The sequence below is a fragment of the Phoxinus phoxinus genome, assembly GCF_949152265.1.
Source record: "Phoxinus phoxinus genome assembly, chromosome: 11".
NCBI classification, from domain to species: Eukaryota; Metazoa; Chordata; class Actinopteri; order Cypriniformes; family Leuciscidae; genus Phoxinus; species Phoxinus phoxinus.
The window spans coordinates 8,817,794-8,832,018 of NC_136886.1; the positions used below are offsets into that span (position 1 = coordinate 8,817,794).

General features: G+C 36.1%; 1 protein-coding gene across 2 annotated transcripts in view; it reads left to right on the forward strand.

Annotated features, from left to right (window-relative positions):
• Positions 1-14,225, forward strand: part of lrrn1 (leucine rich repeat neuronal 1) — a 53,054-nt gene that overhangs the window by 14,287 nt on the left and 24,542 nt on the right. The window lies entirely within an intron of this gene.

The window sequence follows — 14,225 nt, forward strand, 5'->3', positions numbered from 1 at the left end:
TTTGACACGCCCAAGGTACACGGTAAACCAATCACAACAGACTGAGCTGTCTGGCCAATCAGAGAAGAGCAGCTCGCGGAATGGAGGGATTTAGAGAGATTGATTAATCTGATGAGTCGTTTAAGAATCATTGAAAATGTGGTGATGTGCAAATGTATATTATGAGAAATGAAACAGTTTTTTTTTTACCTTTGATGCATGTAAACCTGTTGTAGACTCCAAAACAACATTAGGAAACTTTAAAATAGCATAATAGGGGCACTTTAATATCTAGTATAATTAATTTTTTTCAATCAACTTTTAAAAAGATGGATGGAATCATGAGATTAATCAGTTATTTTGTTCTATAACAGCAATAGTTTTATGGAGGCTAAAAAGCAAGAACAATCTGAAATAAATTTGCAATATTTATTTTTCCAAAGCTCCTATATGGTTTATGAAGGATGTCCCTTGCAAGGCAAGGGATGTTTTTAGGTTCGTGGCAAAGTTTGAAAACCCCTGGTTTAAAGCAACTGTTCATCCAGAAATGAAAATGCATTAATTCTCACCCTCATTTTGTTCCAAACTCAAGACGGTTCATAAAGAGATCGTAAACTAATCCATATGACTTGATCGGTTTAGTCCAAATTTTCAGAAGAGACACGATCGCTTTATATGATGAACGGATTGAATTTAGGATTTTATTTGCATATAAACATTCATCAACTCCCACACATCAGTTGTGGTAAACAGAAGCTCAAGCATGTTCGTTTGACATGAGAGAACCAATAAGGCTCACAATAAGTGTTACGCAGCACGTTTGCACTTCAGCAAGAACCAATAAGGTTCATTCTTGTGTTACGCAGCATGTTTGAGCTTCAGCAAGAGGTTTGTTCTCGTGCTTCAAGCTGGTTCTTTGAATTTATGTTCGCTGTTCAAATTCAACGTTTATACAGTATGTGAATAAAAGTCTAAATTCAATCTTTTCATCATATAAAGTGATTGTCTCTTCATAAAATTTGGACTAAACCGCTTGATTAATATGGATTAGTTTTACGATCTCTTTATGAACTTGATGTGTCAAAGTGGTAGTTGAGTAGCTGCCAATGGAGAGACAGAAAGCTCTCAGATTTCATCAAAAATATCTTCATTAGTGTTCTGAAGATGAACGGAAGTCTTATGGGTTTGGAACAACATGAGGGTGAGTAATTAATGACAGAATTGTAATTTTTTTAATTCTAGCTTAACCCATTTAAAATCACTGATAATGTTGACAATTAAGTCTTTCTATACTTTATACTTTCTATTGGCAGGCCTGCATGGATTTCTGCAGAGTTTGAATGTCTGTCATGCACAAAGTTATACTGTTCATAATATCCCCAGTCCTAATTTTATTTCTTTTAATTACCACAACATGCAGAAAGATTCTGCCTGTGTATGACTGTTCATCACAGTGGTACCATATTTGGATCTCTTCAAATTTGGCATCTTGCAGTTCACAATCAACAATCTTTTCAATTCACAATCCTGAATCCTGTATCCAGTGTGTTTTTTGGCAGCTACCCTTTAAGCAAATACATAAAGTCCCTCAGTGGTCACCCCACATATTCATGTTAACCATGTCCCTAAACCATTGCCCATGCAGTTTGCTGTTGAGTTCTAGTCGCAACAACTAAGTTACAGGAGCATTCAGCTTCCTTTGTCAATAATACATAGAATCGGGGCTAAATAATTGATCATCCACTTTATGTAATTGTTTCTCTCAGTGTTTAATTATTCATAGTATAGGAGGTTGGACTGTCTGGAGTCCCAGGATGAAGGCCCAGTGGTGTGCCAGTATTTGAAGTCGTAAGTGGGACTAGATGGTGCCGACTGACGTGCATGTATACCAATGTTCAGTTGAAGGCTGCTCAGCAGGATGGGTGATGTATTCTCTACAGGAATCCACTGGGAGTGTAGAGGAAGTCTGCAGTATTACTGAAAATCATCTACATATATAAACCGACACAAAACATGTTATGACCCTGGCAGAAAGTTGCTGTTCAGGAGTCTCTAAAAATAAATAGGACACTTTTTCTTTTTTTTAACCTTAGTTCAACGTTTTCTGAAATTTAGTCTTGTTTACATCATATTTTTTTCATTAATGAATATATCTACTTTATTTGCCAGCCTGTAATGCCTGTGAGTAATACTCAATATTCAAAAAGAGTCAAAGTAGTGTCAGAGCCATAAATATTGTATAGTGCTCTTACCATAATGTGTCCATAATGATTCCCAATCCCAAGCGAATCTAAATATCTTTTTCCTGCAGTGTACACATGTAAAATAACTGTTCTCTTGAAGGAGGACTGAGACTCTTTACCTAACACTCCCTGAATGACATTTCTAGGAGATTTGGGTTTAAACAAATTACTTGGGACATGTCCCACCCTGAATTATTCATTGACTAATATCTGCTGCTGACAGGGCTTGGATCTCTGATGCTAGATTTGGGGAGTTGAGAACATACAGTATGCTTGATACTTCTAAGTAGGGCTGGGGTGTACGTGAGTGTGAGACAGTGAGTGTGTACGATAGATTGATATATTTTTATAAAGGATACAGGATGAGGCAAAACCATATATTTATAGTAGTTTGATATTACGAGCTCATCTGAAAAATTGCGGAGGACAGAGCTGCTGCACGGAAAGATGCTTTGACAGATACTTGTGCTGTATAATGGATTTGAGATGGGATGGTTTATAATGTTTTAAAATACCGGAAGTGGCACATTCCAAAGACGGGAAGCTATGAACCGCATTATTAGACCTTTTTCTAAGGGTAAACAATGTATTATAACCATTTCAAAACCATACTATAATATGCTGTAATACTATAGCATAGTACTATTGTGAATTCACAAAGGCTGGTTTTTCAGTTTAATAAATATATGCCCTGTGTGTTTAATATATGCGCTTTGATTATTTACGTGTGAAGGTTACGTGAGTCTCAGAGTTCACAGTAAATGCTGCTCCACATGAACTGTTATCATTTACATGCATGGAGCATGTCTCAAACTCCATCTCTGCATATGTGGGTTTGGGTTGCTTGTATGTTCATCTGGGAATGCAGTGTGCACCATTTCATCAGATTGATAACCTAAATCATATATTGTATATAGCCACCGCATTTTTTCGCCCATATCGCCCAGCCCTATTCTAGGTAGAACATCTTTACTTTTATAGTACTATTCAAGAGCTGAATTTAGATTTCACTGTAAAACTTTTGTATTGTAAAATTTCCACCCATGCTATGATCACAGATTTCATTCATCAAAGTTACACAGGACTGTCAGGACAGTTACACCACCAATATATTTTCTTTAAGCTCAATAAAAATATATAAAAATTCATTTTAATTCAGAAACTGAAAGTAAGTTCATCATATAAGATATTTTTTAATTTATTGTCTGCATTAATTGCATTTTACATTATTTTTGAATAACTGAAATCTGGGGCTTAGAACTGAGTTGAGAACTGAGATCTTAATTCTTGACTTAAGATTTGAAAAAATATTCATGGCTACTAAACGGATAGGATAGTATTCTGAGTTAGGATGTTTCAGCCGCTGGACACAAATAATGTTACGTCACTGACCCATATATGATTATATCATATCTATACAGAGCTGGCCTGTAGGCTGTTTAATAATCTGCGAGCCTAATGGGCCTATATGTTCAGCTATTTACAGGCAGATTTTCAGATGCTGAGCTTGGCAGCCTTGAATGCTGATAACAGCGGCTAGCCATCAGAATGCCAGAATGACAGCTTTTTTCTTTTTACCAGCTGAAAACAGAGCAACACTGTAACGATTCAGTGAGCACTGACGTAGTTCAGTGTGTCTGTTGTCAGGTCTTTAGCACTTTAGCCTGCAGCTCTACTTAACCTCTATGTGCACGCACGCTTACACACACACGCAGTGCCACCACCTGTGTTTCATCTGCCTAGAATTCAGCTCAGGCTCCATGGTTGCCTGTCCGCGTGTCATATCCTGTCTGAGCCTCTGTCCGTCACTGCAGGGACTCCAGACGCAAACATATGGTGTTTATTTACTGGGGAGAAAGATTAAAGTTGAGTTTAGGAAAGTAAATAAATAAATAAAATCATTACTTTTTTTTAATATTGTCCTTCACACAAGAAATTCTGTATCTATGAATCTAAATGCTGGGTGTTTCCAAGGAGAGCCGCCTCCTGCGCTCCATGGCAACAAGTTCTGATGTCTTAACCCCCTAAGCTTCTTATGCATACTGTGCTCCTTACAATGTACAGTATAGCCAAATCCTAATTTACCTCAACCTGAAAACAACACACAGATGAGCATGGATTGGTCTGCTGTCAGAAGCTGTGTTTGTGCATTTGTGCTTGTTGCCTCGGCTTGTGTGTGCAGATGTGCATTTAAATTGGTTGTATGATTGGATGCAATTCTGTTGATAAACACTTATATTTGTGCTGGAACATTTCACCCTAGAATCAAAATTTAATGACTTTTTCTGTCATTCCAAAACCATTTTACTGACTTATTCCCCCCCAGTGGAACACAAAATTAAGATATTTTGCAATAAAATATTTGGAGGATTTTTTGAAATTTGCTTACTTAAAAAAAGGTAAAACATTTTTGAAAAGGAGGCTCCTCTAAATGAAAACCTTATTTTAGGCTTAGCATAGTGACTTAGTATAACTAAGCAAGAACGCTGATTTTGTTATGTAGGCCTACTGGTATTTTATTAATTTGTAATGAAAAATTAAATGATAAAACTTGTCGTTTGGTACCTTTTGAAATGGAATACAATTAAAACAAAACTTGATGTGGTTTTTAATAATAGACTGCAAGAATGTATTTAAGTAGGCCTACTGGTATTTTAGAATTTATTATTTCTAACAAAATAGTAATGGACAAATATTTACTTTTTTGTTTTGTTTAGTTTTTTTGGTGGCAATAAAAAAACAATTTGGTAGATATCTTGTAGTGCTCTTTGGCAAAAAGTCAGTTTTAATGGATGTTTTACTTTGACAGTACTAAACGTACTTTGGAGAAGCATTTATATTATATCTATACTGAGGTTCATAGAACATACATTATATTATATAAGTATTGAATACTTTCGTTTATACAAATGTATGAGTGTGTGTGCAGACAGTGCTCATCAATGGTGTATGTTTCTGCTGTCTCTGTGATAAAACGGGATCTATAGCCCTGCATGTGCACAACCAGCCTCTGATGGCCCTATGGCTGAGTGCATTTCTTTCATCCCAAAATCCTCTTCATCTCAGCTCTGTCAAACAGGGATTATAAATTGACTTTCACACCGCATTCAGAAGGTCACTGCCACACAGATACTCTAATCAGGCATTGATGCCTAAGCTATGTCTTATTTTATTAAGGCTTCTCTTGTCGATTTGGATTTTGTGTGATTTCCTAAATCTCATTAGTTCATAAATTAATATCTATACTCAAAATAATTGTGTATGTATACGTTCTAGAGATGCTCACTTGTTGCTAAAATCAGCTGAAAGACTTTCTTATTCTTTTGAAGGGTGAACTCTTCATAAACCCCATGAGCAGTACATCTAGGTCTTGCACAAACTACACGTAGGAGTGTAGTCACATTAGAGATTTTCAGAGGACTTCTGACATTTGGAGTAGTTTGTATTTTCTTGTTTAGGAGACAAACAGAGATATAATTTTTCATGCAGCATATTGCCTATACCTATGTATTACTTAAAGGTTGTATCAGTGATTTCAGGCCAAAAAATAAATGATCACATTCATCTAATCTTTCTTAACGATCCGCTAGCTGCCCGCCCCATAAGCAGGCCGTCAAAAATGCGTCTCTGTAGGCAGCCTAGGCTCTGAGATCTGTACACAAAAACAATTGGTTTCACCAACCACTAAAAACCAAAATAAATAGTGTTCCAACCAATCACCGACAGGGGCTGGGTGTTGTGAGGTTTTGCGCTCGTGCACGGCTGCACGCGAAGTCGGAGTTGAAGAAGAAGCCGTCTTAGAATAAACACGATTGTATTCCCTCTCCCCAATCCTCCTCCTCCTCTTGGGGATTGACTCAGCCATGTTCAATTTCTCTTGTTCATTGATAGACGCTGGCCTCTTCTTCAGCTCCGACTTCACGTGCAGCCGCGCACGAGCACAAAACCTCACAACACCCAGCCCCTGTCAGTGATTGGTTGGAACACTATTTATTTTGGTTTTGGTAAATGCAGTATAATTGATGTTATTTACTTAATGCGTGACTGAGAAGTAGATCTAAATCCTGTAAATGTGTGTACTGCACTACTTTTATGCAGTTAGTTTCTTCGTTTTGTTGATCTTAAACTACATGATAAAACACAGAAAAATGGTTCCTGTCTTCTCAAAAAAAAAAGTATTTCTGTTTTATTCTCCATGTCTTGTTTATAAATGCATGTTCAATACTGCATATGTTCCTGCAGTTGCAGTTGTTTAGTGTTCTAAAGATCTAATCATATTCTCTCACAGTGGGAGGTCATATCATTGGGCTATGTCTATAGTCATTAATGCACAAAAACATGTTTGTCATTACCATACTTCTGATGAATGGCAACATTTCATATTTCTTCCCCCTGTAATATCAGTCAGATTGAACTTGTTTTCCTGTTTAAAGCATGCAAACATCTTTGGTGGCATATGAAATGGAAAACTGCATTTTAATTTCAAAGCACCAGAACCTGATATTGTCAAGGGTGGTTGAGTCCTCCTCTCTGACGAAAACCTTCAGAAGCTGTCATCACAGACACAGGCATGCTTTAGATGTGCCTTTCCCGCCTTATTCTGAAGGCTTTGCAGAAGGTTGTGCTAATCATAGAACATTGAGAATGGTTTCATCACCATGGCGACTCAGGTAAAACCACTTTTGGCCGTTTTTAGGTCCTCTTTATGAATTTGGCCACTAGCCCCAGGCAAATTCTTTATAACAAGGCCTATTTTGTGACTTGCGTACTCATTACCTATATGCACGCTTTACATATACACATTATGTTTTATTCATGCACACAGAATTTATTATAATCCTCTGTGCCACAGGGAATCCAAAGATATGATGAAACGAGAGAAATGGCGATTGAACATGGTGATCTATGACCCTTCGGTATGCTTCGCCCGGTTGCCAATCTCGTTAAAAGATAATTAGCCATTACTAATGTGGATCATCGTGGCAAGATTTAGTAGCCTTTCTGTGGCAGTCATCACCATAATACCAATAAGAATTTTATAGAGAGATGCCAGACCTCATTCAGTCAGTAGAGCTATACAAATGGCTTTATGATTGATCATCACCCCTTCAGTCTTTCTCTGTTGTATTCATATGTGCACAATGTATATAAATTAATATTGCTAAAGGATGATGAACATTAATCATGCAGGTACTGTGACTAGGACAAATATCATTGTCTTTGGTAAAGAAGACTGTAAAATAGCAACACAATACTACATATTTTATATCTTGTTTTGTATTGTATTGTGTTGTTGCTAAGGTGTTATTGGACATTGCTAGGGTGTTCTAGCTGATAATTGCTGAACTATTAATTAACAGTTAAAATATTTAGATTTCATGGTACACTATCCACAGTGTTATTTTATTATTTAATTATTTGTGTGCTTTTTGTATTCATTAATATTTTGAATTAGCTTCTATTTTTATATTTTTGCTTTTAATTTAAGTTTGTTTAAATTTAAGATGAGAAAAGGGGGAGACCTGATAGTGTTTAATATTTGATTATGTTATAATTATTAGAACCATTTAAATGACACTGGGTTACCATTGTGAAAAAGAGTGGAGATTTGCTTAGGCTGTGGACTGATACAGCACATGACATTACTGCTTTGACCATAAAGTACTTCATATTCAGCATTTAGCATGCTATTGTTAGCTAATAGTTAGGTAGCTAGCTAGCTAACACAATCTTATAATTCAGTCATGTGACACAAATATATAAAAAATGGAATTCAATAATCAATCCTTTCAGGGAACCATATTAAAATCACTTTTAGACTACTTAATTGAGTTACTAGAAAATTACTTTATTATATGACAAATTATACTTTAACTAAATTGATTCACATGGAACCGATGTACATGATTAAATCATGATTATAAAATGGATAGTTCCAGTCCTTGATTCTGATTGGTTGAGCCGCGTTCGAACACCTGTGACCGCATAGTATCACTGAGCAACTGCCGTTTGTGATTCTTTGTTGCTTCATGTGTTGCTTGGCAACCTCTTTCGAACTACATTTCTTGGTGGAGGAATAAATGCATTATATAACGTTATATTTTTTGTTGCCTTAATAAAATAAATATAAAAATGTATATTTTTATGGAGCAACCGTTTTATAAAAGCAATAAGCCCCTTGAAGCCGTGTTTTTTCAGTGAATTTAGAACAGCTAAGAGGCTTTGTTAGGCATGACACGGAGAGGAGTGTATACTACATATAGGCCTACTATATACATACATGTTTATACTACAATACACTGAGGTTCAAATAGTATCTGCCTTTTGTACTAAGTATAAGCATTTAACGTAATTTGCACTTATTGCAAATAGCCGCTGCCTTTTTTTGTTTACATTCAATATTTTTATTTTATTTTAGTGTTAGATAAAAATTACATCGTTGACCTTAGATGCAAGACAGCTGGAGAACCCCATCTTGTTTGCGGCTGATAAAAATACAATTTTCCCTGACACCCATAACCCTCCATTCTGCCTGTTGATATGAATGTTGATCATTAGAGGACTGATTCAGACGTACATGTATGTGAGCCTAGACCTCAGAATCACACCCAGTAAAGCCTGACTGTAGTGATGCATGATCGAGACTCACTCAGTGGCGCAGACAGTGGAATCAATCTAGACTTCAATGACAGTGCAATAGAAGATTTTTTGCACCATTGCTCAGGCACATATAGCAGATAAGCACACACACTCAAGTTCATACCCACATGGCAAACACATGGAAGCTAGCATTCATCACGTCACGTGAAAGAGCTATTGCACACACAGAACATGCTGTGGCTGTGACATTAGTAGGCAAATGATGAGGGACCATGGCACAGAAAGGACGAGGAAGAGGAGTGAAGGTTAGACTGCAGGTGAGTTCTTCATCACAAGCAAAGTCCTGTCAGCTCCTGTCTGGAGTTCTCTCCTCCTGCTTTGTCATCATCATCACCACCACAATCCCTCTGACAGCCAAAACACCTCCCACCAAAACACCTCCCACCGTATCTCCCTCTCTGGACCTTTCCATATTCCCTTAAACTCTCAACTTAAGTGATGCAGTGAGGCAAGTTAAGTTCTGTATCTGTGCTTTCAATTACCACAGACAGTAATCTCAATTCGTCCCTCAGTTTACAACAATTTACAAAAAGTCATTATAGTAACTGACTTGCAATCAAAGCCTGGCATTATAATTGTGTTTAATCATTCCAACTTGTTAGCTGTAAAGTTGTCTAATCCATCTTTTAATGGTGAACTTATGCAGATGATACAACATGTTGTATAGCATAGAACAAAGAAAGTATGCAAATGCAAATTTACTGGATTTGGATAATCTGAATTTCGTTAAGCCCTTAGCTTACTCTTATTGGGGGGATTTTAATGCCATCTTAAACATAGCCAGATCTTGGAGTACTACACCCCACAATGCAATGCAAAAAACGTGACCTTCTATTTCTAGTGTGATGGATGAATGCTGTAATGGACAACAGCACGTCACAGATGTCGATAGATCTTAACTTTCATTGAACCTGTCTGATTCCTTTATGAAAGCTGGTTTTGCAGTGTAATGCAATCTTCCTCTGCATCTTTCTGTCTCGGTTTCTCTCTCCTCAATTAGGTTGTATGTAATGAAAAAACAGTTATTCTGTGCCTAAAATTGCTCATGGAAATCTTTTTTTATTTATTTATCTCATGCAGTCAATGGGGAATTAAACCGTGTGTTCCTGTCACATACGAAATGGCCTGATACTAAATGGCCTGATACCAAATCTCATTTACTGCTAATTTAAATGACCTTTCTGTTCAGTCAGACATACTTACATTAGTCATCTCAGAAACACAGGTGTCCAAGTCTACATCAAGTAAAGAAAAACACTTTTAAATACAGCCTGTCCGTTGCTTGGCGACAGGCTTGATGCCTTGGCTTCTTTTGAAAGTTTTTTTTTTTGTAGCAGAGAAGGAAATATTCAAACCAGCTGGCCAGTTTTGTCTGAATATTAACATATTGTTTATAGAACTCGTAAAAAAGCAATATCACTTGCATAACTGCATTGAATATCAGGATGGCTGTGATTCGACTGCATGCGGCTTATATTTACTAATATCATGACTAATAATACAATATTTAGCTAATTGAAACAGGTCCGTCAAAGTGATGAAAGATAATATTAACAACATTGAGTGGGATTTAATTTTTATTCCTCAAAGGTTGCTCTTTGCTCATGGGATTTAATTACAAACGTTTGAAAAACAAACGTGAAAAAAGTTTTGTTACAGTTAAAGTTATGAAATGAATGTTGCAAATTGTAGCAAAAATGACAGTGCTCTAACAGCAGTTAGTAGGCAGCTGATTACATTAAATAACAATCAACACTGAACATGACATAGATGTTCCAATGAAATATCTTTACAATCCTCTATGATGTCTTTACGTCCATTATTATGTGTGTTTTTTGAGTGAATATTTTAAAGTTTCTCTTTGCAGATGATAAGGTTGTGGGATGTGACAGCATGTGAAATACACAACTGTTTAGAGTTATACTGTGTCTCTTACATTTGTTTATGTAAACACTATTATGTTTATAAAGGCCAAAATTAGCAAAAAATTACAGTATGTAAGCCCTTTACAACGTTAAAAGGAATAGGAAGGTCTCACTTTGTGTTTAACTACGTGCATTTCAATGAATAATTTCATACAATGCACTTGTGTACACGTTTTACTTTTTCAAAATACCTGCATGTATTTACAGCCGTAATTACATCTATCATTTTAATCCCACCTCAATGGCAGCAAAAGTGTTTTGCAATAGCCTACAATATGAAGTAATGTACATATAGTGATTAAGAACACCAAATATAAAGTGTGGCTCTTTTATTTTTTTGTGACTGGGTATGGTTATGCATATAATAACAAATATATATATATATATATTGAATATTTCTTATTACTGTTAGCCTACTTATTGGAGAAGAGTGTCCTTAACTGAACAGATCTGGTCACACTTTCATAAACAAAAAAATAAAAATACATAATTTGCTAGGAAACTAGTTGCAAATTGAAATCTTTTTTTTTTTTTTTAGGAAGAAATCTTTTACCTGTTGAGAGTGTCTGCATTATTGGATGGCTGAGCTCCAGAAAATCAGTAATAAGGTGGCTTTGACAGTTACAGATTTAAAAAAAAAAAAATGGTGGGAATAAAGAATCCTAAACTTAAAGAATGTCAGCATATAAAGGGTTGTTCTGGACTATACGGTTCTAGAACTGTTACTATGTGTAAAGAACCTTTAAAAAAAAAAAAAAAACTCGAGACACAAGATTACAAGGCTTTTTTTCCTTTCTTCTCTTTTTAATGTTTCTAAGAAACAATTAGATCTCATGAAAGAGATTAAGATTCTTAATTTGCTTAAGAAATATCTTGCTAAATCTAGAAGCACTGTATAAAGCTATTTTGGTTGTACCAATGCACATTCGTTAGTCTCGTCGTGATTTTATTCCAAACACATCATATATTTGCTATAAGGTGTTTGTAAAACAATCCTACCAGTTTTAACATTACCTCTACAAGCAGAGTGCACTCTCATTCTTTTTTGCCATTATTCCCTATTACCATCCTTCCCATCCCCTCCCTCCTCCCGCCAATACTGAGAACATTTGAGGAGATTGTAACCATGTCAACGCTAAGTCACCATAGATTGGTCTCTGGAGTTTGTGGCTATGACAACAATCCATCGAGACCCAAAGACACGGCACACGGGTACGTTGTGTGTATGCGGGTAATAGAGGTGTTAAAAATAGCTTCAGTAAAGAGGAATATGGAAAGGTGCGGCCTGGTCATGTGAAAAACATCAGTCTTATTGAATTTCAGGATCTGCAGGTGGAAGCCTGTCCATCTGGCAGCAGCACACAAACACCAGAAAATATGTCATCCATACAAACTAGACTTCTCTTCCCTTTTCTCTGTGCATGTTTAAAGTTTACTACCAGAAATGCAAAAACGGTCTGCACTCTAAAAATAGTTTATTATAAAGAGAAGATAAAGTTTACAAATATTTTGGCTCTTTGTCAATGTGAGCTCACTGACGAAGACAAAGCGGCGAAACTTTTGTTAACTTCATCTCCTGTTTATAATAAAAGATTTTTAGAGTGCAGACCTTTTTTGCATTTTTTGATTGATAGCCTAGCCTACATATAGGTCTCAGCACCTAATTAGTGAAAGTTTACTTCCAAAAAATAAATTAAAATAATCGGCACACCAAAGTTCCAAAATATGTAATATGTAATAGTGGACTCACACACTGGTTACGTTTCAAGCTGGCTTTGGTGTGCTGACTTTTATTTATTTTTTTATTTTTTATTATTTCTTTTGTTGAGCACCCAAACCTGAGCATATTTTTTGCCAGTGATATGCATGTTTTGGTCTTGTTTTTGTAAGGTTCACTATCACTAATGGATACAACTACATACCTTGTATATTTAGATGAAATATTTTTTAATTATCAGGTCCTGAAAATGTATTTGTAGTAGGAATGCATGATATATCTGTACTATATATTAGAATAGTGGGTTTTTATTTTTGTCATTTATCGGCATTGGCTGATATTGAATATTTAATTGTGCAAGCCTGTTTCCCCCTATTTTTACATTTAGATTACCTTTGCCTTAATCTCACAATCATTTACTGTTAATCTTTAAAAACACTGTTAATTTAACTGATAATTTAATACATTTTAGTTTTTTTTAAAGATAATTTAGACTGATATTTAAATGTATTAACATGAAAATGTTAACAGCTTCATGCCGGTATCTGATTTTGATCTGCTGCTGACAGTTGGCCAAGGGGTAATTAGTCTCACTTTGACTTTGACTCCAACTTAAAAATGTTAGGCTATGTTTTTGAAGAAAAAAATTGGATGACTAGCTTGTAGTTTTATGCAACTGGCCACTGCATTTACTTTTATGCTCTGGAAGTGGAACTAAGTATACTGGAGTGAGTCTTGTTAGATCAGCATTTTTTCCTGATAGCTGCTGAGGTGAAAGCCCTTGATCAGACGAAGTAGTGGGATGCTTCCCAGGATTCACTGCGGGATGCTTGTGTCTCAGGGGACACTCGAGGCCTGTGCAGCAGAAGGCTGGCCTAATTTAAGGTCTGCATAAGAGCATCAGCCTTAATACATCAACACCCTTTGCTATTCCTTCATTTCTTTTAAGTCATTTCTATTTTTTGTGTTTTGGTGATGTTTTCCGTTTGTTAAATGCCTGACCTGCTTTCAGAATGAGCTTAAAGGTAATCTGAGCTGAGAGATATAGAGATTCATAATGTACCAGAGTTAAAAGTTAACAGCAACAATAAGAGCATGTCAACCAGAAAGATGTCAACAACAGTAGCAACTCTCTTGTAGGTCGCAGTAAGCACTTCTGAAGTGGGTGTGTTTAAATATTAAAGTGTGCTTGGCAAACGCTATTGCATTCTCCTGAAGGTGTGTATCAAAAGTGGCATTGTGCCAGTACTAATATGAATGTGAATGATGACGGGTATGTGCATAGAAGAATAAAACCCATGCTGAATGCGATAGGGACATTCTCTGTTATTTCAGAAAGCAGCAGTTTACTTAGAGGTGACCTCGAGAAAGCCTGTCACAATTTTAAAAACTTTTTGATGTAAAGTGGCTTTGATGGGAAAGAACAGACTCTCATATTTGGTATTTCAGCAAAGCGGAGTCTTTTAATGCTGACTGTGTTAGCGCAAACCCCAGTAGTGTTTTGCTGCTGTTTTGTCTAGAAGAAAGTATTTTAACATGAAAGAATGACCTTTAAGATGAGGTAGAGACTCAAAATGCTGTTGTGCTGTAAGTAAGTGTTTTTTTAATGTAATAAAACACTTATCTTACACGAGTAGCTATTGGTATTTATACAGTATTAAATTAGAACATGCTCGTATTTGCCTTCCATGAGTGTAATTC